The sequence below is a fragment of the Ascaphus truei genome, chromosome 7 (assembly GCF_040206685.1).
Source record: "Ascaphus truei isolate aAscTru1 chromosome 7, aAscTru1.hap1, whole genome shotgun sequence".
In the NCBI taxonomy this organism is placed as follows: domain Eukaryota; kingdom Metazoa; phylum Chordata; class Amphibia; order Anura; family Ascaphidae; genus Ascaphus; species Ascaphus truei.
In genome coordinates, this window is record NC_134489.1 from 53,300,426 (window position 1) to 53,326,137 (window position 25,712).

Sequence of the window (25,712 nt, forward strand, 5' to 3'; positions counted from 1 at the left end):
CAGAAGAATATTCAGTAGATAGGAAAAACAATTAATTATGTAAATTAAGATGTCACATACACAGATACACAAGAACTCAGGATATGCAAAAAGAGAAGGGACTGCAACCAGAGACAGAACATAACAGGCCATATTTATTAAACAGTGGTACGCCATAAGACACATTCTTGACTTGAAGACATCTTCTAGCCCATTCATGTGAATGCGCAAACTAAAATTTTATGAGATTGACAAATATTGCTTTGAACAGGTAATGCATATAGAATGTGGCGCTTTCAGCTATCATATTTATTAACTAGTGTTTATCCATAAGACATGTTCTGGGCCAGAACACACATTGAGAGGCCATATTTACTCATTGGTGACAGAAGGTGTCTTTTGGAGTAATATTACTTGTAACATTGGCCCAATTGTACATTTGGCGTCAAACTGTCTTAAACAAGTTGTGATTTTGTGCCTGATGTTAAGAAGTTCTAAAATCTTTTCAATATTAATGCAGTTTCTTTTAACCTCATTTTTTAAATAAAAGTTATCCTTTAGAAAAACAGATGGGAAGAGACTTAAAAAAATACCTTATTCTTTAGAAAGCGGAACTAAAAATATGTAAATAAAAATATTTTGTTTTGTAATTTTTTTTAAAATCTAGATTTAAAATGGATGAAAGACATTATTAAAACCTAGATGGTAGAATACTCATTTTTACAGACGATTCCATTTACTTTCTTCTCTCTCCTTCAACCCCTGTTCTGTTTGTGGATTCTCTCTTCTCATTCTCAATTATTTATTCTAATTTTAGACTGCAGTTGCAAAGCAAAGTGGTATGTTAATGGTTCTAACATTAAATGAAAACTGGATCACGAACAATTTCACGCTCTACAATTTGTAAGTACTGTAGCTGTGAAGGCTCCCTTTAAATTCTAATAGCTACTCCTAATCATAGAAACATTGGTGTTTAATTTAAAACAAAACTGCCAAGAATTGATTAGCATGACATTTATTCTTCGTAGCCAGCTTTGTGACAAAATGTGCAGTCTATATAAATTTACATAATTCACAAGAAAAGAAACTTATATGGTACAGTCAGAGGGCCGAATACATCTAGCTGCGGTAACTTAAAAATGCGTTATTAGCCCCCAAAAAGTGCCTTCTTTCTATCATTCAATACATCAACGTTGTACTACTAAAAATAAGGGACTTTTTATCAGATGCATTAAAATCAATGGATTCGATAACAAACAGGCATCATACTACATTTTTATGTACAATCTGTCATACATCAAGTTCCGATATTTTTCAGAACGTGATGAACGGCAGAAATATCGCAAATAATGTATCACCTAGTCCACGCTGGAGTTAGCCCTGTCTTTCAAATGTATATACTATAATGGCCAATATACTTGCCATTATATTGATACTTTAGGCAAAATACAGTATGCTAAACCAACCTGAAATAGATGATAACATAGTTATTACAATACAATACATATTAACCCCTTAGTAGCCCACTGATGGATTTCCATGACTAGCTGACCACAAAAGGCTACAAAGGAGTTAATATATGTATGAAACGACACCATAGTACAATGCAATGTACACTGCCATGCAATGCTTTACTAACCGCTAAGGTGTGTTAACCGCTAAGGGGTTATTCCTCGTGCCAACCCCCTCGAGAAGCCTAACCACCCACAACGGGGCAACTATCACCAGCTCTACCCTCCCCCCCAACCCCTCTAGACTAATGACCAATGTCCCTACTAGCCAAATGTGGATAATAGTGGTTTTGAGCATTGTGCATAAATACAAATACACGTTTCATTTTTTTTTTATAATAACATTAAAAATTATTTTTACACATAACACCATTGATTATCACTGTTGAAAACTAGGCCCCTCAATGGGGGGGGTTAGGTAACCACATTGACAATAAATGGTCAGCTATACATTAACAATATTAAAATATATTAACGCTATGCCTTCTACCCCCCACCCCCTGTAGACTAATGCCAAATATCAATATTTGCCAAATCTACCAAGAGGGCTTTATTAGTGGGTTATCACTTATGGTCCACTCCTGGGGAAGGGGGGCAAGTTAACCCCTTCATTACCTTAGTGATTAGCACTAAGGTAATAAAGGGGGTTATTAATGTATTTTAATATTATTAATACATTTTTTTTATTGCAGGTTGCCATTGTTTGCCAATGTGGCTATGTAGGTTCCCCATTAAGAGGGCCTAGGTATCCTCCGTTACATTCAAGGGTTTTATGTGTAAACTGTATTCATAATGTTATTATTATTCTTTACACATGTAAAATGTTTTTTCTTACTTCCCAAAACCACTTTTGGCCACATATAGCTAATAGGGATCTTGAGCATTAGTGTACAGTAGGGAGGGAGGGGGGGTATGTTTGTTGTGGGGGTAGGCGGTAGTTGCCCTGGGGATGAGACAGGTTAGCCCCTTGGTTACCTTAGCTGTTAATAAAGCATTGCATGACAATGCTTTCTAGTCACTAACGTGGGCAAGGGGGGTATGTAGTGCATTTTTTTTTAATGTATTAACCCCTTTCGTGCCTGTGGTATACTTTAGTAACCACAGACATTAAATGGGTTAATGTTATTTCTATCAAAGGCTTTTGTAATTTTAGTTATTACAGAAGTGTATAATAGAAATATGATCGCATTTCTGGGACATTAATGCATTAATAATGGCCGCGTTAATTCCGTGATTTGGGCCGAATATCACAACTGCTAAATTATTACTGCAATTTTGATGTATACCAACCTAAAATTGCGATAATAATGCTCGCCATTTTTTTATTAGTGGGTGTGATAGATGTATCCGGCCCAGAATGTTGTGTGTGTTTAAACTTGCTGTCACCATTACTATGTTCATTTCCTATGCTTGAAAAAATGTATTGACCCATGGGGAAATACAGCAGTTTCCCCTAGTGATTAAAAAAATGCTCAAATATCACATAGTACATATCCCAATATATAATAATCTATCGAAATAACAGCAGTGGCTGATATTGTCCATCTGAATATTCTATTTTATGTATGTATGTGTGTACAGTTGTGTGAAAAAGACAGTACACCCTCTGAATTCTATGGTTCTGTTCCTTAGCAGGTCTTAAAATTAGGTAAATACAACCTCAGATGAACACAACACATGACATATTACACTGTGTCATGAATACTGCATACTTTGTAGTAGGTAGCCTGGATGTTCACATTGAGCTGGGTTGATGTTCAAGGTACAGTAAGTACAATTATTACTATTCTGTTAAAATATATGTGCTATTATAATGCTATAATATATTAATATTATTGTAGAAACATAATATCTAGATGTCATGCAGTTCCAGATCCTGTGGTATCTGATTCAATTTATCTTTCCTGAACATAACAGGACATTTTATTGCAGAAAAGTATTTTTTTTTTTGTTGCAGTGTGCACTATCCTTATGGTACAGAAAGCATAGTTGTCTCAGCATGTGTAACTAGGATTAGATTGACAAGTATACAGTAAAAAGCAATTTCCTGATCCTAAGGGGGTCATTCATTTAAAGTACAACAGTTCCTTTTTAATTATTGGACACTACCACACAGAAACTCCTGGAAAGGGACACTTAGCCGTGACCGTAAAGTAGCCTAGGGACAGTTGAACGTGACCATTTAGCAGCTCCTTTTTCAGGCCTGAGTTAGGGGTTATTGTTTTTAGGGTTAAGGTTCTTAGGGTAAGCGGTTAAGGTTAGGGCTAAAGGGGAAGCGGTTCAGAGAAGTGGTTAAGGTTAGGGTTTTTAGAATAAGGGGTTAAGATTAGGGTTTTCAGGATATGGGTTAAGGTTTTTGGTGGAATGGTTTAGGGTTTTTAGGATAAGGGGCAAAGGGTTATATTACCTGGGTGGCAAACTGTCCTGGCGGTGAAACGGCTGCAGCTGAATGTCCTTGGCTAGTTGTCTTAGACACAGAACTCCCATTGACTGAATGGAAAGGTCTGTGCATTAGTGCCTAATCAACACTATTGCACTTTAAGGAATAAGAAATACAAGAAAAAAGGGAGAGCACAGGTTGAGGGTGACAAATTGATAGAGCTCGAGAGTGTAAGTTCCCAAACTGATGGGCGTGGGGATGGTGGAGTGTATAATAAAATAAACACTTACACGGCCTTGTACAAATGCTGTCGCATCAAGGTTTCTTTTCTTTCCTTCTTTTCTTCTATGTTCTCCTGATGTGGTATTTCCTCTCTTCTGTTCTTCTAATCCAAATAATGGCCTCTCCAATTCATTAGCAACTCTTGATTGCGGTATCCCCCTCAGGGTAAATGAAGGTATAAACGATCTTTATGTGGATCAACTCCCCCCTCTTGCAGCTCCTGTGCATGGAAGTACTCCCCTCCTCCACTAATGCCCACCAAAGGTGGATCAACCATAGAAGAAAATAGCACAGGGCGCACCAAGGGTGAAGATATATATATAATGTACAGCACAAATTAAAGCAAGTAGTAACTTACATATAAGGTATATGTAGTCCAGTGAATTCATTAAAAAAAGTATGTCTATGCTGTCCCACCGGTGATCGTAGAGCTAGGAGACTCGAGGCGCGCTGGGATCACCTGATGTCTCGGCGTTGATCTGCCACTTCTGGGTTTGTATGGTATAACGCAGTCCATATGCTGCAAGCTAACACGTCTCCTGGGCGCACAGTGTCTTCCTCAACACAGCCGGCAAAGTTACGCGAGGCAGTTTGCACATGACACTTCCAATGCTCTACCACAATGCGTTTAACACACTTGGTGTGCTTCGTCAGGCAGTAGTTTGGTGCACCTACATCAGACTTGATATACTGTCTTATGCAGCCAAATTCAATTTACCCTAATTGGTTGCATGGGCTTCATCTAAATGCAAGAATCATGACCGAAGATACCCTATAGTATATATGCAATGATCCCTAAATTGATCATGCAAGGGTAAATAGATGTAATAAACCATTTGCAATGATAAAATCCATGCTTACTATCATTATGATCTAAGTTGCATTTTAATTGGTCTAATGTAGGTGCTAAGAACAACAAGAGCATATATAAAAATATCTTTACAGATTAATAATACTGTTAATAAAAATGTTTAGGCAAATATTAAAACTATGACATGGTTCCAGTACAATTGACATAATAAAACACACAGCACATGTAAAAAAGGGGGGAAGGGGAGTGAAAGAATGGGAGGGGGGCAGAAAGGGGGAGGGGGGCAGGAGAAAGGGGGAGGGGGGGAAACGAAAGAGAATGGGACAGAGAAGCATGATGAGACATTGGAGATATGCACCCGTGGGTACGAATGTGACTTACCAGCATTGTCACAAAGATGAATGTGACAATTCCTGTAGAATATGAAAGATACATACGAGCAACTAAAACTGGTATGCCCATAAATAGATGGCTAAGAGATCACGGCCGCCTATTTCAAAAAAGGGGTGAGCTCTACATAGTCATTTAACACTCCAGGAATTTTGCTCTGCAGCGTAAAAATTTGTGATTGAATAAAATATAATTGTGTTTCAATATGAATTCAATGGAATTGTGAATAAATTGACGTTTAAGTGGTAATGTGCCATGAAGTGCTAAATAGTAATCGATTGCACTCAAGACCCTCGCTGTGTGGTATACTAGTGTAGAGTGCTTGAACATCTAAAGTCGCTAGTTGGTATGTGGGTTCCCAAGTCAGTGAGAAGAGTTAGGACTGATGTGGTGTCTAGTAGGTGTGAGGGAATGGTTGTAAATAATAATCTAAATAATGTGAAAGATTGGCAGCAAGTAAGTCAATACCAGAAATAATAGGCTGTCCAGGTGGATTGGAAAGTGACTTGTGAATTTTGGGCAAGTGATTGAACATAGGGATCGTGGGAGTTGCACGATATAGGTTCTCAAATTCTAATTTAGTTAGTACGCCTTAATCCCGTGCTTCACCAAGCTGTATTTTTAACTCTTCACTAAATCACAAATTTTATTTACAACTGTGTAGCATTGCTATGGGGACACATTTTGCACCTTCTTTTGCCAATCTTTACATGGGATGGTGGGTGTCATTACACATATGGGGTGGTCGGTGTATCTCCTCCATAGCTTGTGCTGTGGAGGAGATATATCGATGACATTCTTGTTGTCTGGAATTGGGATGACAATTCCTTTTAATTCCGTTGTCAATCACATCAACATTAACAAATTTAACCTTAAGTTCACTAGTGAAATCAACCGGGATCACATTACTTTTCTGGATTTAGTCATCTATATCCAGAACAATAGTATTCTTATTAAACCTTATTTTAAAAGCACTAATGTAAATTCATATTTACATCCAACAAGTGGTCATGAGCGTAAATGTATTGACACATCCCCTATAGCCAGTTCCTTCGCTTAAAGCGTAACTGTTCAGATGATAGAACTCTTAAAGAACAATCAGAGTTTCTAAGTGAGAGATGAACAACTTACATAAAATGCCTATCAAAAAGCTTTGAAGAAAAAGAGGAAAACACTGTTTCATAACAAAGTTAAAAATATAGTGAGAAACATAAATCGATATGATATGCTTTATTGGCATAGAAAGAATAATGGACAGCATTCGAGCAGAAAACCGTGACCTCCATATTGCTAAAAGGGAGCAGTATTGGATTTTTACGCTGCAGAGCAAATTTCCGGGAAGGTTAAATGACTACGTAGAGCTCACCCCTTTTTTGAAATAGGGAGGCTGTGATCTCTTAGCCATCTATTTATGGGCATACCAGTTTTAGTTGCTCGTATGTATCTTTCATATTCTACAGGAATTGTCACATTCATCTTTGTGACAATGCTGGTAAGTCACATTCGTACCCATGGGTGCATATCTCCAATGTCTCATCATGCTTCTCTGTCCCATTCTCTTTCGTTCCCCCCCCTTCCTCCCCCCTTTCTCCTCCCCCCCTCCCGCTCCAGCCCCTCACATTCTTTCACTCCCCCCCCCTTCTCCCTTACCCATCTTCCCCCCTTTTTTACATGTACTGTGTGTTTTATTATGTTATTTGTAATGGAACCATGTCATATTTTTAGTATTTGCCTAAATTGTTTCATTAATAGTATTATTAATCTATAAAGATATTTTTTAAACATGCTCTTGTTGTTCTTAGCACCTACATCAGACCAATTAAAATGCAACTTTGATCATAATGATAGTAAACATAGATTATACCATCGCAAATGGTTTGTTACATCTACAGCTGCAGCGGCCATTATTCAAACAAATCACGGCGCCGATTTTGTGTGCTCTGCTGTACTCCTCGCAGCATTAACTTGGCCAATCGCCCAGGCACCCGCGCTTATCGCGATTGCTTTGTTGAATTTCATGGATTCTGTTTCTTTGGGAGCATTGAAATGAATGAATTGCAATGTGTACAGTACTGTGCTACTGTGCTACTGTGCTACTGTGTCAATTTAATGTGTTTAAAAAACAGAATTCTAAAATGCTATTTTCTGCACTCACCGCACTCGCGTCTTAAGGCGGTAAGGTTGGAAGGCATCCCGCGTCATGACATCGGTATTCCGATGTACACAATGCGTGATTTGTTTGAATAATGGCCGCTGCAGCTGTATTTACCCTTGCATGATCAATTTAGGGATCATTGCATATATACTATTGTGTATCTATGGTCATGATTCTTGCATGTGGATTAAGCCCATGCAACCAATTAGGGTAAATTGAATTCTGCTGCATAAAACAGTATATCATGTCTGATGTAGGTGGACCAAACCTTAGCCTGACGAAGCACATGAGTGTGTGAAACACGCTGTGGTAGAGCATTGGAAGTGTCCTATGCAAACTGCCCTGTTCAACTTTGCCAGCTGTGTTGAGGAAGACACTGTGAGCCCAGGAGACGCGTTGGACATACAGGCTACGTTATACCACGTAAACCCAAAAGTGTCCGATCAACGCCGAGACATCAGCTGATCCAAGCGCACGGGATCAAATGCCTCGAGTACCACACTGTCTCTTATCTATTATTATAGTTTACAGCTCAAACTGCTGGGAATATTGGCAACAAATGATCACTAACAGGAAAGTGTTGCAAAGATCTTGCACTGCTGGGAAAGTGATAAAATTTGCCATAGACATCAAAGGATGGTTATTGTATTAAAACTCATTAAAATGGCATTAAGAATTGAATTACAAATAAAATGTAGTAATTATTATCTAATACTACAGAACTGATTTGTTTAAAAATAAATAAACACATGTTGGATATTGCATGGACTGCTCCTTTTAAATGTGTTACTGAATAAAGTAACCATACATGCCAAGAAACTTCTTTGTCTACACATGGTTACAAACCTCGTTTAAATAATTATGTAGTACATATAGGTTGGAAACTGGTTTAAAGTTCCAAAGGGAAGTGAGTTTACAAATACTGTACATATGGAATTAATTTGCAAGGCAGCGTTTCTGTATGTTTATACTAGTGGCAATGCATGGCAGACTTACAATAGAAATTACTCCACATTGCAGGAAAGATAATGTAATACACTTCTGGCCATCACCTTTCAGTTTTAAACCTACACGTATTCAGAAGTGGTGACAAACAATGTTGCCTTAGGTTGAATCCAACCTATTCCACTAACCGTTTTCTTACAGTGTTAGGAGTTTTCTACCTCTAAAAGTTACTCAAAATGACAGTCACTATTTAAAAAAATCATAAATACTGAGTGTAGTGTGACATTTGGCCTTTGCAGTGTGACATATTCCAAGAGGAAGGTTTAGAGTATGAAGCCTGCATTGCCTTCTCTAAGTACAGTATGAGAAATAATTTGAAAGCAATAGAGAAAGCTTTGCTTCCTGACACTTATTTTTATTTATTTATAAAATATTTTACCAGGAAGTAATACATTGAGAGTTACCTCTCATTTTCAAGTATGTACTGGGCACAGAGTTAAGACAAATAATACATGTTTACAAATACAGTTACATAATGAGCAGGGTATACATTATATACAAGACATTGCATGCACAGTTAAAGATAATTTGTTTTATGGGCGTATGAAACAATTACAGACCACATTAAAATGTGTGACAGGCTTAGATTTGAAAGAACTTAGACTGGTGGTGGATGTAAGAGTCTCCGGTAGGTTGTTCCAGTTTTGGGGTGCACGGTAAGAGAAGGAGGAGCGGCCGGATACTTTGTTGAGCCTTGGGACCATGAACAGTCTTTTGGAGTCTGATCTCAGGTGATAAGTGCGGCATGTGGTAGGGGTGCGGAGCTTGTTCAGGTAGCTGGGTAGCTTGCCCATAAAGAATTTGAAGGCAAGACAGGAAAGGTGAACTTGCGCCTAGACTCGAGTGATGACCAATCTAGTTCTTTGAGCATTTCGCAGTGATGTGTGTTATAGTTGCATTGGAGAACAAAACGACAAATTGAGTTGTAGAGGGTGTCAAGTTTGTTAAGGTGGGTTTGAGGTGCCGAGCCATATACTATGTCTCCATAGTCAATAATTGGCATTAACATCTGCTGTGCGATACGTTTTCTGACCAGGAAACTTAGGGAGGATTTGTTCCTGTAGAGTACCCCTAGTTTGGCATAGGTCTTGGTTGTCAGGGTATTAATGTGCATCCCGAATGTTAAGTGGGAGTCAAACCATATGCCCAGGTATTTAAAACTAGTAACAGGAGTTAGGGTGGTGTTAGTGTTGGTTGTAATCTGGAGCTCAGTCGCTGGAAGCTTTAAAAATTTAGTCTTGGTCCCAAACACCATTGTTACAGTCTTGTCAGTGTTTAAAAACAGTTTGTTTTGCGAAATCCAGTTTTCGAGTCTGAAAAAGTCAGACTGAATTATGTGTTGAAGGTCAGAGAGGCTATGGCTGTGTGCATATAGGATTGTGTCATCTGCATACATGTGTATTGAGGCTTCCTGACAAGATGTAGGAAGATCATTGATGAACACTGAGAAGAGTAGGGGCCCCAGAACAGAGCCTTGCGGGACGCCACAGGTGATAGCCAGAGGGTTGGAGTTAGCACCAGAGATGGACACATGTTGGGATCTACCTTATAGATAGGACTGAAACCAGTTTAAAGCATGCTTCCCTATTCCAGAGCTCTGGAGTTTGTTGAGCAAGATAGCATGATCAACAGTATCAAAAGCCTTTGCAAAATCTAGGAATACTGCACCAGTGAGTTGACCCCGTTCCATTCCACACTGGATTTCATTGCAAACTTTTAGCAGGGTAGTTACGGTAGAGTGTTTGGGGCGAAATCCAGATTGAAATTGGCTAGGAAAATTTGTCTTGTTATAGTAATCGCTTAATTGGCAGTGGACACATTTTTCCATGACTTTGGATAGGATTGGGAGAAGGGAGATTGGTCTGTAGTTTGAGACAGTGTTTCTGTCCCCACTTTTGAAGATTGGGACAACTCTGGCAGCTTTCCAGGTCTTAGGGATATGGCCAGCAGACAGGATAGAGTTGACTATGGAAGCAATTGGTTTGGCAATTGCTGGGGCACCAAGTCTTAGGAACCTAGATTGTAGTAAGTCAGGTCCACATTGGCTGCTTAGTTTTAATTTGAGAAGCGCTTGTGTAATCTCCTCTTCGGATACTGGGCCATATTGAAAATTGTGGGCAATGTTGGGAGGGGGTGGGGCTATAGGGGTACTCCCAGGATGAGATTCAGGTTTGTGGTTTGGGTTGCATTTTGCTAATACGTTAGTAGCACACCCCACAAAGTAATCATTGAATGCATTTGCAATGTCAGTGGGGTTTGTCAGAGTAATATTGCCCTTAGTGATATTACTTGGCTGTTGGTGGTTAGAAGGCTTGAATATGTTGTTGATAACCTTCCAGAAGTTAGCTGGGTTTGATGTGTTCTGGAGGAGATTGTCAGAGTAATATTGTGCTTTTGCGTGCCTTGTTTGCCTTATGCACACGTTCCGCAGGCATCTGTAGTGATTGAGATCCTTGGTAGTGCCAATTATTTTCTGGCTTTTCCACAAGACATCCCTGAACTGGTAGAGTGTTATAAAGTCATGTGTAACCCATGGAAGGTGGGCACCCCGTACCCTTATTCTGCGTAGTGGAGCATGGGTATCACAGAGTTTTAAGAACTCGGATTGGAAATAGTCAAGCGCAGAATCAGGGTCAGGAATTAAATCGATTCTGTGCCAAGGGCAGTTGGTAAGGTCAGCCAGAAATTGTTGTGGGTTAAAGTTTCTAAATGTTCTAGTGAAAAGGGAGACCAAAAAGCGCACCAGCACAAACGGAGCAGGAAGAAACCAGAACAAAAAAATGATTAAAAGGGCACTTTAATGTGGCAAAAGACCCATCCAATGCATTTCGAACGTCGCAGCGTTCTTTTTCAAGGATAAAACACAATGTGATAACATCCATTATATACCCTCTTACCTGTGGGCCATTTCGCACCAAAAATCAGAACCTGATGACGTCATAACAGAGCGACTCAGTGCTGATCTAAGGGCAAAAGGAAGTACCAAAGGCAGTGTGGCCATTTTGGATGTGGGCAAACATAGGAACACAATAACAAAGCTTTATTGACCATTCCAGCAGAACAAAATACATTGCTGCTAACTGGACAAGCATATTTAAACGAAATAAAGCTATATTAAACTAAACTAATGCTTAATAAAAGGTACTATTATATCAAGGAAAAACATGAACAAGGTGGATTAAAAAACTAGCTGTGTTGCAACTAAGTTATATACAAAAAAAAGGTTAAAAATAAAAACCTCTAGACATGATTAAAAAAAATGTGCAAAGAAGTAAATTTAAAGACATATTACACAACATACTGCATAACACAGATTGTGTACCTAAATCATAGGAACCAGGGAAATACAACCATTATAAAATATGAAGTATTATCCCCAAGATACATCAAAGAACAATTTAAGCTTACATATTAGCATAATATTTGCATGATAAGGCATAGGTTCAAAGGTTATAATGACAAGAATATAATGTCCAATATAATGACAATTGTCTTATTTAATCTGTATTACCAACTAATTACACCATAATACGTCTATCACAAAAATGTTTACAAAAAATGTGTTAGTTGCCAGTCAATGTTCAAGCCCATAGGGAAGCGCGTTTGGAGAGTGAAGATCCAATACGCCTCCCTACGGTCCAGAAGGTTGATATGATCACCTCCTCTAGATTTAGAAATAACTGAATCAATCCCCAAAAAGGAAAAATTATTAATTCCTCCCTGACCACATTCAGTGAAGTGTTTTGAGACTGGATGATTAGTGTCTCTCAATTTTATGAGCCTTAAATGCTCTAACATCCTGACCTTAAGGGCTCTAGTCGTCCTCCCCACATACCTCTTGCCACAACCACATGTTATTAGATAAATCACAAATTGACTTTTACAATTTATAAAACTGTTAATCTTAAATTCCTTATTTGGTAATATATTCACACCATGTGGCGGTGGCAAGGCAAACTGGAAAAAACTTTTGGCAGGCTTCATGTGTTTACATGCACTACAAGAGCCACATTTAAAGGAACCCCTAGTGATAAAGGTTTTTTTGAGACCAGAAGATTTGAGTTCACTTGGTGAAACATGAGATCCAATTGTTCTCGCTCTACGATATACAAAAGTAGGACCAGAATCCACATATTTTTTAAGGACAGGGTCCATGGATAAGACATTCCAATGTTTTGAAATTATAGAGTTTACTTTTCCACTTTGTTTACTAAATTGTGAAATAAAAAGAGGACATTTGTTTTTTAATTCTGTCAGTCCATGTGAGTCCTGTTTAATACCAATTGTCTTAACATTGTTAGCAAGGCGAGAATCTCCAATTGGATGTGTGGGCAACAATGATGCTCTCTCTGTATGTAATGCATTTTCAAATGCAATTGCTAAATGTGATTTGGGGTATCCCCTTTCCAAAAATCTCCTTGTAAGCTCCTCAGACTGAGAAAGGAAACCACTCATAGTGGAACAATTCCTTCTCAGTCTGAGGAACTGTCCCCTTGGTATGGCCTTTATGACATGGGATGGGTGGCAGCTGTCCGCCCTAAGAAAGGTGTTCCTGGCATTTTGCTTCCTATAAACATCCGTTTGGATTTTTTTGTCTATGTCTACAAATAATTGTAGATCCAGAAATTCAATGTGATGGAAATGAAAATTTAATGTAAATCTTAGATTATAAAGATTATTATTAAGATAAGATACAAAAGTGTGAAGTGTAGTGACATCCCCCCTCCAAATAATAATTAGGTCGTCCACAAATCTTTTATAAAAAACAATATTGTGACGAAATAAATTAGTGCTCGAATAAATAAAAAGTGCTTCCCACCATCCCATAAATAAGTTCGCAAAAGAAGGAGCAAAACTTGTACCCATAGCAGTGCCAATAAGTTGCAAATAAAACTTACCATTAAATGTGAAAAAGTTGTGCGTGAGTAAAAAGTGTATAGCGTCCAAAATAAAAGCCGATTGAAAAATTGATATTTCTGGTATCTCAATAAATTGGCGGACCGCTGCCAAACCATGGTCATGTTGTATAACAGAATACAGAGAGGTAACATCAAGTGTTACCCACAGGTAATCATTACCCCATTTAACATTTTTGATCTGATCAAGAAGATCACCAGAGTCCCGTATAAATGAGGGCAATTTCCTAACAAAAGGCTGAAGAAAACCATTAACATATCTTGACAGACCATCTCCCAAAGATCCAATACTAGAGACAATGGGACGACCTGGAGGGTCGACCAATGTCTTGTGGATCTTTGGGAGATGGTGGAAGATAGGAATAATGGGATGAGATGGAATAATGAATTTAACCTCGTCCTTCGACAGAACTTCCATAATAACACCTGAGTCAACCAGTTCTACAAGGAACTCCAAGAATTGCGGTGTGGGGTCGGCGGATAGTACACGATAGGACCGGCCATCATCCAGTTGGCGTAATGCCTCCCTGATGTAACCGTCTCTGCCCTGCACCACCACCGCACCCCCCTTGTCCGCACTCTTAATGACCAATGCAGAATTATTTTTCAAAGATTTTAAAGCTAAACGTTCACTTTGATTCAAATTGTCATGATCTATATAGGATAGGGAAAATCCCTGAGCTAGAAGACGAAGGTCTCTTATAACTAGATTTTCAAACATAGTCAGAAATTGACCCTTGACATGAGTGGGGTAGAACACAGAACTCCTTTTTAGGCCTGAATTCCATTCAGAAAATGTAGGAATATTTACATCATCAACCGTCTGTTCAGATAAAAGATCATTCATATCTTGCAGGGTACAAAAATCATTAAATGTATGTAAAGCAATAGATACCGGAGGAACAGAGTCGGATGAGGGGACATCACTCTCGGTAGCGTGTGATGGCCCCCCATCTAAATCCTCATCTCCGGTCGACCTAGTAACATTTGGAATAAAATTGTCAAAAAACTTTTTCAAGGATAATTTCCGAACAAACTTATACACATCAATAGTGGTTTCGAACAAATTAAAGTTCATTGAAGGTGAAAATTTTAGGCCTTTATCCAGTAGTGACAACTCTGTAGGAGAGAGAGCAGTTCCTGAAATATTTATAACATTAGATACACTGGCGACACACTTTATTCGAGCTCGGCTAGTCCCACGAATTCGGGTATACCCGGGTGTATTGAGGTTTGTGACTGTTTTCTGCCCGAGTATATTGGGTTATTTTCCAAGCAGGGATTGAAGCATTTTATTCCCGCTGGCTGCAATACTGCACAGTATATATATATATACTGCATTACAATTCATGAATTTATGCCATCTGGTAGACACGCGAAGCATTGCAGCCTATTAAATCCTAATCATTATCATTTAACAGATCAGCCGCCCGTCAGCCAGGCATGAACCCAGGCTGGGAAGGCAAACGCAACGGGGCTTGTCAGAGGTGAGGAGCGGCGCATTCCAGGTATCTGCCAGGTACATACTGGGTATTTGCTCGAATAAAGTGTGTCGGTGCAGTATATCATTCAAAACTTCTTCCTTTTGGAGGCGGACCTGTAGCCCCCTCCTCCTCCCCCCCCTCCTCCCTCTTCTGATTCTCTTGTGTCCTTTTGAAATAAAGGGAAAGATTTTGGTTGTTGCTGTTGCTGTCTCTGTTGATTAACATTTTGATAAGAAAAAGCATCCTGGGACCTAGGTGGTTGACCCCAAAAGGTGCGTCCACCCCTCCCTCGCCCCCTGGATGGAGCTCCACGACCACGATGATCATCATTCTCAAATGTATTGACAAAAGATACAGAATGAGAGGTAGAGGCAGTTTCTGCATCTGAAGCATCAGATTCGCCACTCTGATAATCCACATTCTTAGATTTTAAAATGGACTTATTGGGAGTAGATTTAAACTGAATGAATGATTTATCTTTGTTATTTGATCTTTCCTGAATAGAATTTATCCTCTGCCAATGGTAAACCTGGTTCTTTTCATAGTCATATCTGTCCCGATCATATTTACTTTGTTTTTTAGACATAATACCACATTCCACATTTTTTACCGTTTTGGAGAGAATAACATCAAATTCCTTAAAGCCCTTTAAACCTTTCAAACTGTATATGTTTTTTTGCAGTTCTGTGATTTGAATATCAAGCTGATCTTTCTCCTTCATTTTCTGAAACACTATTAACTCCATCAAACGAAAAGAGCAGTCATTGAGGGCTGTCACCCATCTATTTTCAAAATCCACATCCGGAAAACCAAAGGAGGGGGCTTTTTTAACCCTTAGTCCTCTTGGGATCCTTTTACATTTAGCATAGTTCTCCAGGCTTATAATGTCCCACCATAAGCGGTTCTTATGAATCAATAAACTTTCCAATTTTTGAAAGTGGATTTTGAGATCAGAGATGTCAGTGGTATCCAAATCCACAATGTTATCAAACACACGTAAAGCTTGTTTTTTTCTCTGTGTATCATCACAAGTGTTGAAAAAATAAGTATCTGAAATATCTTCTAATTCATCCATATTATCCCCTGGTTCCTCCATACCAATATAATGGAACACAAAGGGGGTACTGAAGCCACAAAAAAGTAACTATAAAAGTGTATAAAAAGCAAAAATATAAAAAATAGGGATCTTCCTTTTAAATTCAAAGATTAAGCTCCAAAAAACCTATGCATGTGCGGCTCCAACCTGTATATATTGCAATATGGAAAATAGTTGAAGCGCTCAAATGCAGGTATATCTCAAAATAATAATAAGCCAGACCACTGTACCAGGGTACTAACAATTGATATAGTACCTATTGTGTCATATAATGGGTACTATCCTCCTGAAGACAGGTTGTGTGTGGTGCAACCCACTCACCATCTGTCTCATCGGCAGGTTCCCCTGAAAAATATGCAAATACTCACATCCTGGTAGGGCAGGCAGGCAGGCTGTGCAGCTACTCAATGCAATACAGGGAAAAGGGAGACCAAAAAGCGCACCAGCACAAACGGAGCAGGAAGAAACCAGAACAAAAAAATGATTAAAAGGGCACTTTAATGTGGCAAAAGACCCATCCAATGCATTTCGAACGTCGCAGCGTTCTTTTTCAAGGATAAAACACAATGTGATAACATCCATTATATACCCTCTTACCTGTGGGCCATTTCGCGCCAAAAATCAGAACCTGATGACGTCATAACAGAGCGACTCAGTGCTGATCTAAGGGCAAAAGGAAGTACCAAAGGCAGTGTGGCCATTTTGGATGTGGGCAAACATAGGAACACAATAACAAAGCTTTATTGACCATTCCAGCAGAACAAAATACATTGCTGCTAACTGGACAAGCATATTTAAACGAAATAAAGCTATATTAAACTAAACTAATGCTTAATAAAAGGTACTATTATATCAAGGAAAAACATGAACAAGGTGGATTAAAAAACTAGCTGTGTTGCAACTAAGTTATATACAAAAAAAAGGTTAAAAATAAAAACCTCTAGACATGATTAAAAAAAATGTGCAAAGAAGTAAATTTAAAGACATATTACACAACATACTGCATAACACAGATTGTGTACCTAAATCATAGGAACCAGGGAAATACAACCATTATAAAATATGAAGTATTATCCCCAAGATACATCAAAGAACAATTTAAGCTTACATATTAGCATAATATTTGCATGATAAGGCATAGGTTCAAAGGTTATAATGACAAGAATATAATGTCCAATATAATGACAATTGTCTTATTTAATCTGTATTACCAACTAATTACACCATAATACGTCTATCACAAAAATGTTTACAAAAAATGTGTTAGTTGCCAGTCAATGTTCAAGCCCATAGGGAAGCGCGTTTGGAGAGTGAAGATCCAATACGCCTCCCTACGGTCCAGAAGGTTGATATGATCACCTCCTCTAGATTTAGAAATAACTGAATCAATCCCCAAAAAGGAAAAATTATTAATTCCTCCCTGACCACATTCAGTGAAGTGTTTTGAGACTGGATGATTAGTGTCTCTCAATTTTATGAGCCTTAAATGCTCTAACATCCTGACCTTAAGGACTCTAGTCGTCCTCCCCACATACCTCTTGCCACAACCACATGTTATTAGATAAATCACAAATTGACTTTTACAATTTATAAAACTGTTAATCTTAAATTCCTTATTTGGTAATATATTCACACCATGTGGCGGTGGCAAGGCAAACTGGAAAAAACTTTTGGCAGGCTTCATGTGTTTACATGCACTACAAGAGCCACATTTAAAGGAACCCCTAGTGATAAAGGTTTTTTTGAGACCAGAAGATTTGAGTTCACTTGGTGAAACATGAGATCCAATTGTTCTCGCTCTACGATATACAAAAGTAGGACCAGAATGCACATATTTTTTAAGGACATTGTCCATGGATAAGACATTCCAATGTTTTGAAATTATAGAGTTTACTTTTCCACTTTGTTTACTAAATTGTGAAATAAAAAGAATTGTTAGTACCCTGGTACAGTGGTCTGGCTTATTATTATTTTGAGATATACCTGCATTTGAGCGCTTCAACTATTTTCCATATTGCAATATATACAGGTTGGAGCCGCACATGCATAGGTTTTTTGGAGCTTAATCTTTGAATTTAAAAGGAAGATCCCTATTTTTTATATTTTTGCTTTTTATACACTTTTATAGTTACTTTTTTGTGGCTTCAGTACCCCCTTTGTGTTCCATTATATTGGTATGGAGGAACCAGGGGATAATATGGATGAATTAGAAGATATTTCAGATACTTATTTTTTCAACACTTGTGATGATACACAGAGAAAAAAACAAGCTTTACGTGTGTTTGATAACATTGTGGATTTGGATACCACTGACATCTCTGAACTCAAAATCCACTTTCAAAAATTGGAAAGTTTATTGATTCATAAGAACCGCTTATGGTGGGACATTATAAGCCTGGAGAACTATGCTAAATGTAAAAGGATCCCAAGAGGACTAAGGGTTAAAAAAGCCCCCTCCTTTGGTTTTCCGGATGTGGATTTTGAAAATAGATGGGTGACAGCCCTCAATGACTGCTCTTTTCGTTTGATGGAGTTAATAGTGTTTCAGAAAATGAAGGAGAAAGATCAGCTTGATATCCAAATCACAGAACTGCAAAAAAACATATACAGTTTGAAAGGTTTAAAGGGCTTTAAAGAATTTGATGTTATTCTCTCCAAAACGGTAAAAAATGTGGAATGTGGTATTATGTCTAAAAAACAAAGTAAATATGATCGGGACAGATATGACTATGAAAAGAACCAGGTTTACCATTGGCAGAGGATAAATTCTATTCAGGAAAGATCAAATAACAAAGATAAATCATTCATTCAGTTTAAATCTACTCCCAATAAGTCCATTTTAAAATCTAAGAATGTGGATTATCAGAGTGGCGAATCTGATGCTTCAGATGCAGAAACTGCCTCTACCTCTCATTCTGTATCTTTTGTCAATACATTTGAGAATGATGATCATCGTGGTCGTGGAGCTCCATCCAGGGGGCGAGGGAGGGGTGGACGCACCTTTTGGGGTCAACCACCTAGGTCCCAGGATGCTTTTTCTTATCAAAATGTTAATCAACAGAGACAGCAACAGCAACAACCAAAATCTTTCCCTTTATTTCAAAAGGACACAAGAGAATCAGAAGAGGGAGGAGGGGGGGGAGGAGGAGGGGGCTACAGGTCCGCCTCCAAAAGGAAGAAGTTTTGAATGATATATCTAATGTTATAAATATTTCAGGAACTGCTCTCTCTCCTACAGAGTTGTCACTACTGGATAAAGGCCTAAAATTTTCACCTTCAATGAACTTTAATTTGTTCGAAACCACTATTGATGTGTATAAGTTTGTTCGGAAATTATCCTTGAAAAAGTTTTTTGACAATTTTATTCCAAATGTTACTAGGTCGACCGGAGATGAGGATTTAGATGGGGGGGCCATCACACGCTACCGAGAGTGATGTCCCCTCATCCGACTCTGTTCCTCCGGTATCTATTGCTTTACATACATTTAATGATTTTTGTACCCTGCAAGATATGAATGATCTTTTATCTGAACAGACGGTTGATGATGTTAATATTCCTACATTTTCTGAATGGAATTCAGGCCTAAAAAGGAGTTCTGTGTTCTACCCCACTCATGTCAAGGGTCAATTTCTGACTATGTTTGAAAATCTAGTTATAAGAGACCTTCGTCTTCTAGCTCAGGGATTTTCCCTATCCTATATAGATCATGACAATTTGAATCAAAGTGAACGTTTAGCTTTAAAATCTTTGAAAAATAATTCTGCATTGGTCATTAAGAGTGCGGACAAGGGGGGTGCGGTGGTGGTGCAGGGCAGAGACGGTTACATCAGGGAGGCATTACGCCAACTGGATGATGGCCGGTCCTATCGTGTACTATCCGCCGACCCCACACCGCAATTCTTGGAGTTCCTTGTAGAACTGGTTGACTCAGGTGTTATTATGGAAGTTCTGTCGAAGGACGAGGTTAAATTCATTATTCCATCTCATCCCATTATTCCTATCTTCCACCATCTCCCAAAGATCCACAAGACATTGGTCGACCCTCCAGGTCGTCCCATTGTCTCTAGTATTGGATCTTTGGGAGATGGTCTGTCAAGATATGTTAATGGTTTTCTTCAGCCTTTTGTTAGGAAATTGCCCTCATTTATACGGGACTCTGGTGATCTTCTTGATCAGATCAAAAATGTTAAATGGGGTAATGATTACCTGTGGGTAACACTTGATGTTACCTCTCTGTATTCTGTTATACAACATGACCATGGTTTGGCAGCGGTCCGCCAATTTATTGAGATACCAGAAATATCAATTTTTCAATCGGCTTTTATTTTGGACGCTATACACTTTTTACTCACGCACAACTTTTTCACATTTAATGGTAAGTTTTATTTGCAACTTATTGGCACTGCTATGGGTACAAGTTTTGCTCCTTCTTTTGCGAACTTATTTATGGGATGGTGGGAAGCACTTTTTATTTATTCGAGCACTAATTTATTTCGTCACAATATTGTTTTTTATAAAAGATTTGTGGACGACCTAATTATTATTTGGAGGGGGGATGTCACTACACTTCACACTTTTGTATCTTATCTTAATAATAATCTTTATAATCTAAGATTTACATTAAATTTTCATTTCCATCACATTGAATTTCTGGATCTACAATTATTTGTAGACATAGACAAAAAAATCCAAACGGATGTTTATAGGAAGCAAAATGCCAGGAACACCTTTCTTAGGGCGGACAGCTGCCACCCATCCCATGTCATAAAGGCCATACCAAGGGGACAGTTCCTCAGACTGAGAAGGAATTGTTCCACTATGAGTGGTTTCCTTTCTCAGTCTGAGGAGCTTACAAGGAGATTTTTGGAAAGGGGATACCCCAAATCACATTTAGCAATTGCATTTGAAAATGCATTACATACAGAGAGAGCATCATTGTTGCCCACACATCCAATTGGAGATTCTCGCCTTGCTAACAATGTTAAGACAATTGGTATTAAACAGGACTCACATGGACTGACAGAATTAAAAAACAAATGTCCTCTTTTTATTTCACAATTTAGTAAACAAAGTGGAAAAGTAAACTCTATAATTTCAAAACATTGGAATGTCTTATCCATGGACCCTGTCCTTAAAAAATATGTGGATTCTGGTCCTACTTTTGTATATCATAGAGCGAGAACAATTGGATCTCATGTTTCACCAAGTGAACTCAAATCTTCTGGTCTCAAAAAAACCTTTATCACTAGGGGTTCCTTTAAATGTGGCTCTTGTAGTGCATGTAAACACATGAAGCCTGCCAAAAGTTTTTTCCAGTTTGCCTTGCCACCGCCACATGGTGTGAATATATTACCAAATAAGGAATTTAAGATTAACAGTTTTATAAATTGTAAAAGTCAATTTGTGATTTATCTAATAACATGTGGTTGTGGCAAGAGGTATGTGGGGAGGACGACTAGAGCCCTTAAGGTCAGGATGTTAGAGCATTTAAGGCTCATAAAATTGAGAGACACTAATCATCCAGTCTCAAAACACTTCACTGAATGTGGTCAGGGAGGAATTAATAATTTTTCCTTTTTGGGGATTGATTCAGTTATTTCTAAATCTAGAGGAGGTGATCATATCAACCTTCTGGACCGTAGGGAGGCGTATTGGATCTTCACTCTCCAAACGCGCTTCCCTATGGGCTTGAACATTGACTGGCAACTAACACATTTTTTGTAAACATTTTTGTGATAGACGTATTATGGTGTAATTAGTTGGTAATACAGATTAAATAAGACAATTGTCATTATATTGGACATTATATTCTTGTCATTATAACCTTTGAACCTATGCCTTATCATGCAAATATTATGCTAATATGTAAGCTTAAATTGTTCTTTGATGTATCTTGTGGATAATACTTCATATTTTATAATGGTTGTATTTCCCTGGTTCCTATGATTTAGGTACACAATCTGTGTTATGCAGTATGTTGTGTAACATGTCTTTAAATTTACTTCTTTGCACATTTTTTTTAATCATGTCTAGAGGTTTTTATTTTTAACCTTTTTTTTGTATATAACTTAGTTGCAACACAGCTAGTTTTTTAATCCACCTTGTTCATGTTTTTCCTTGATATAATAGTACCTTTTATTAAGCATTAGTTTAGTTTAATATAGCTTTATTTCGTTTAAATATGCTTGTCCAGTTAGCAGCAATGTATTTTGTTCTGCTGGAATGGTCAATAAAGCTTTGTTATTGTGTTCCTATGTTTGCCAACATCCAAAATGGCCACACTGCCTTTGGTACTTCCTTTTGCCCTTAGATCAGCACTGAGTCGCTCTGTTATGACGTCATCAGGTTCTGATTTTTGGCGCGAAATGGCCCACAGGTAAGAGGGTATATAATGGATGTTATCACATTGTGTTTTATCCTTGAAAAAGAACGCTGCGACGTTCGAAATGCATTGGATGGGTCTTTTGCCACATTAAAGTGCCCTTTTAATCATTTTTTTGTTCTGGTTTCTTCCTGCTCCGTTTGTGCTGGTGCGCTTTTTGGTCTCCCTTTTCCCTGTATTGCATTGAGTAGCTGCACAGCCTGCCTGCCTGCCCTACCAGGATGTGAGTATTTGCATATTTTTCAGGGGAACCTGCCGATGAGACAGATGGTGAGTGGGTTGCACCACACACAACCTGTCTTCAGGAGGATAGTACCCATTATATGACACAATAGGTACTATATCAATTGTTAGTACCCTGGTACAGTGGTCTGGCTTATTATTATTTTGAGATATACCTGCATTTGAGCGCTTCAACTATTTTCCATAAATGTTCTAGTGAGAAGAACTTTAGGGCTTGATTGGGGCGGTTTAATTTTCCTTACACAGTACACTATTGCATGGTCACTGAAAATGTCAGGAAGGATGCCAGAGGATTGGATTCTGCTGGGATTTGAGGAGAGAATCCAGTCAAGCAGGGAATGGTTGTGCGATTTCAGGTTTGTCCATGTGGGTTGGGAAATGAGTTGCGATATGTTAAGCGACTAGATTTGTTTGTGGATTTTGTGGTTTTTAGGGTCAAGCCAATTGAAGTTGAAATCCCCAAGAACTACCAGCTCACTCTTCTCATTCAGAGAGGAAATGGAGCCAAGAAACTGGGTGATATCAGTCAGAGATTGTAGAGGGGCTTTATGGGGGGCGGTAGATGCCAGCAATCAGGACGGGCTTAGAGAAGGGGAGGCAGATTCTGCCAACTAGGATTTCAAAAGAGGTTGGTCTTGGGGGACAGTTTACCAGTGTTAATTGTAAGGTGATAGAAAGAGAGAAAAGTTGCGCCAAAAAAAGAGTTATCCTACTGTTCAGTATATGGCTCCTGTCCTTGGCACAATGCAGTTCCGCAGCCTGAGTCTCTCAGAGGTGATTCACCAACCTCTGTATGGATACTGGTAGAAAAAAGGGGGGTCCTCCGGCGCGTTGCTCTGCTTGTGGCTCCACGGCGTTTAAAGCATATAAGTGAGGGAGAGAAGAGAGGGGACCACAATAAGGGACCAACACAGTGATTATACACAGCTCTTCGTTTGATTAGGGAGGGGGGGAGGGAGTAGGGGTGTTAGGAGATCAATGGAGATTAAAAGGTAATGCTGAATGAAAGGAGACACACTTACATCAAAATATCTAATATCTTGAATTCTTATACTCTTCTCCTTATATAGCTGTGTTTTGTTGAGGGTGAGGAAAAACCTCCTGGTATCCTCCTTAGCAAAAAAATATAAAGGGAAAAAAATAGTGCAATAAAATTTATTAACAGTAGAAAAAAAGAGATTGAACACTTACAAGCGGCCGATAATTTCAGGCATAGAGAGGAGATGCTGCCAGACTCCACAACGGATCCCTTCCTGGGTTGGGGTGGTTTGTCCTGGCTGTTTCCCTGTTGGCAGATGGTTGCTGTGTTGATCTTCACTTCGGGTGGCTAGGGTTGAGAGTTTCCAAAAGCCCGTGCACAGGCTATGTCCTCCTCAAAACGGCCTGTCCCTCAGCATACACAGATTACAGCTCCCTGCTCCGGTGCGCATGCGCAGACGGCGGGATCGCCGAGCCAAAAAATACAGGGGAATCAAGTCCTCACCACGGTGGCTTGTAATGGCCAAAAAACGTCAAACGCGTTTCGCCAATGCTTCCTCAGTGACGTCACTGAGTCAATTAACAGCACAGAGTTAAGAGGGGGAAAAAAAATAATACACCTTTTGATATTCAAACGTACTAACTTATATCAATGCTTAAGGCCGCAGAGTAAATCTTTTAAACAGGACTTGCACATCAAGGGACATACTTATATCAATGCTTAAGGCCGCAGAGTAAATCTTTTAAACAGGACTTGCACATCAAGGGACATACTTATATCAATGCTTAAGGACGCAGAGTAAATCTTTTAAACAGGACTTGCACATCAAGGGACATACTTATATCAATGCTTAAGGCCGCAGAGTAAATCTTTTAAACAGGACTTGCACACAATTTATTCACTGATATAGATTTCCCTTCAAAGTAAATGTTTCTGGAAAAAAACAGGGAAATGGCAAAGCTTTTGTCCTTTATAGAGGGGAGTATCATTCAGAGGTTTACTACTATTGATATTATCTGCTTAATGAGTGGCCATTGAAAACAGCTGTGCATACCTTTTCTTTTTCTCAGTTGCTAAGCAGATGTTACTTTATATGAGGACATTCCATAAGAGTCTAAAATACATTTCCATGACTTTAGATCACTGCAATATTTTGACGGTGGATTACTGCTATAAGTAGGGATATGGCTAGGGGTGATTTACTAAAGCACATTCATTTATTGTTAATATTTTTTTGGTAACAGCTACTGTACAGAGATGCCAGCCTCAAAGGACCCAAACCAATGAGATTTGTGGGTTAATGGAATAAAAAATGGCCGGTTAAGGGGGGAATTACTGCATTCAAGCAGTGAAAATTCGCAACAAATGAGTGAGTTGACGTCTGCATCTACTGCAAATGAGTGAACGATGACCTGCGTTAGTTCAGAGATTTAATAAAAATGTTTCCTATGGTTATTTGAAGGTGAAAACCTCACTACTGTATTTGAGTTTTTTTCCATCTGTTTCTAAATTCAGGGGGTCATTCATTAAATTGTAATATTGCCAATTGGGGCACTAGCTCATGGAAATATCTACTGAAATCAATTGGAGTTTCCATATCATAGTGCTCTGATCTTCACTACTGCAGTTTTATGAAAAAATGCCACAGTTTGTATCAAAAATCAATCTTGGCTTTTGATTGAAAGCTTCCCAAAGTGGCAGGAGTCTTGAAATACTGACATGACCACTGCTGGATTAGAGCAAAGGCTTTACTCTGAATGTATAGACATATTTTGGGTATCACTTTGGTTTTCAAGTTGGCCAAGACAAGAAGTAGGTTTAGCAGCTCTTATACTGTATATTTGTTTTTTGTTTCTTTACAAGAATTGTTTAATCTTTCAGGTACAGGACGGCGCGCTTGTTGCCGTTGTGACAAGCATTTTTTATGCTCATTTCTTTTACAAAACGTTGACCACTGTGTGGGAGGGGTGACAGGTGTCTGAATAGAAGAGGAGGACTTTCTCCTTTGTTTGCATCTTTACACAATACAATAGAACATACCACAGTCATGTGATCACTACACAAGCTATCAAATTGTTGAAGGACAAGACCACTTTGG

At 38.6% G+C, this 25,712-nt stretch overlaps 1 protein-coding gene across 22 annotated transcripts in view; it reads left to right on the top strand.

Moving 5' to 3' along the window:
• The window catches only part of GULP1 (GULP PTB domain containing engulfment adaptor 1), a 479,313-nt gene that overhangs the window by 67,905 nt on the left and 385,696 nt on the right, over positions 1–25,712 (top strand). For 2 of the 22 annotated variants that reach the window (XM_075608427.1, XM_075608432.1), the window contains exon 2: positions 797–882. The exons of 19 other annotated variants lie outside the window; for them this stretch is intronic. The gene's annotated coding sequence lies outside the window, so the exon portion shown is untranslated. Of the gene's footprint in view, positions 1–796; positions 883–24,858; positions 24,984–25,712 lie in introns of all 22 variants that reach the window. One more of the 22 variants, XM_075608428.1, reaches the window with a different exon arrangement.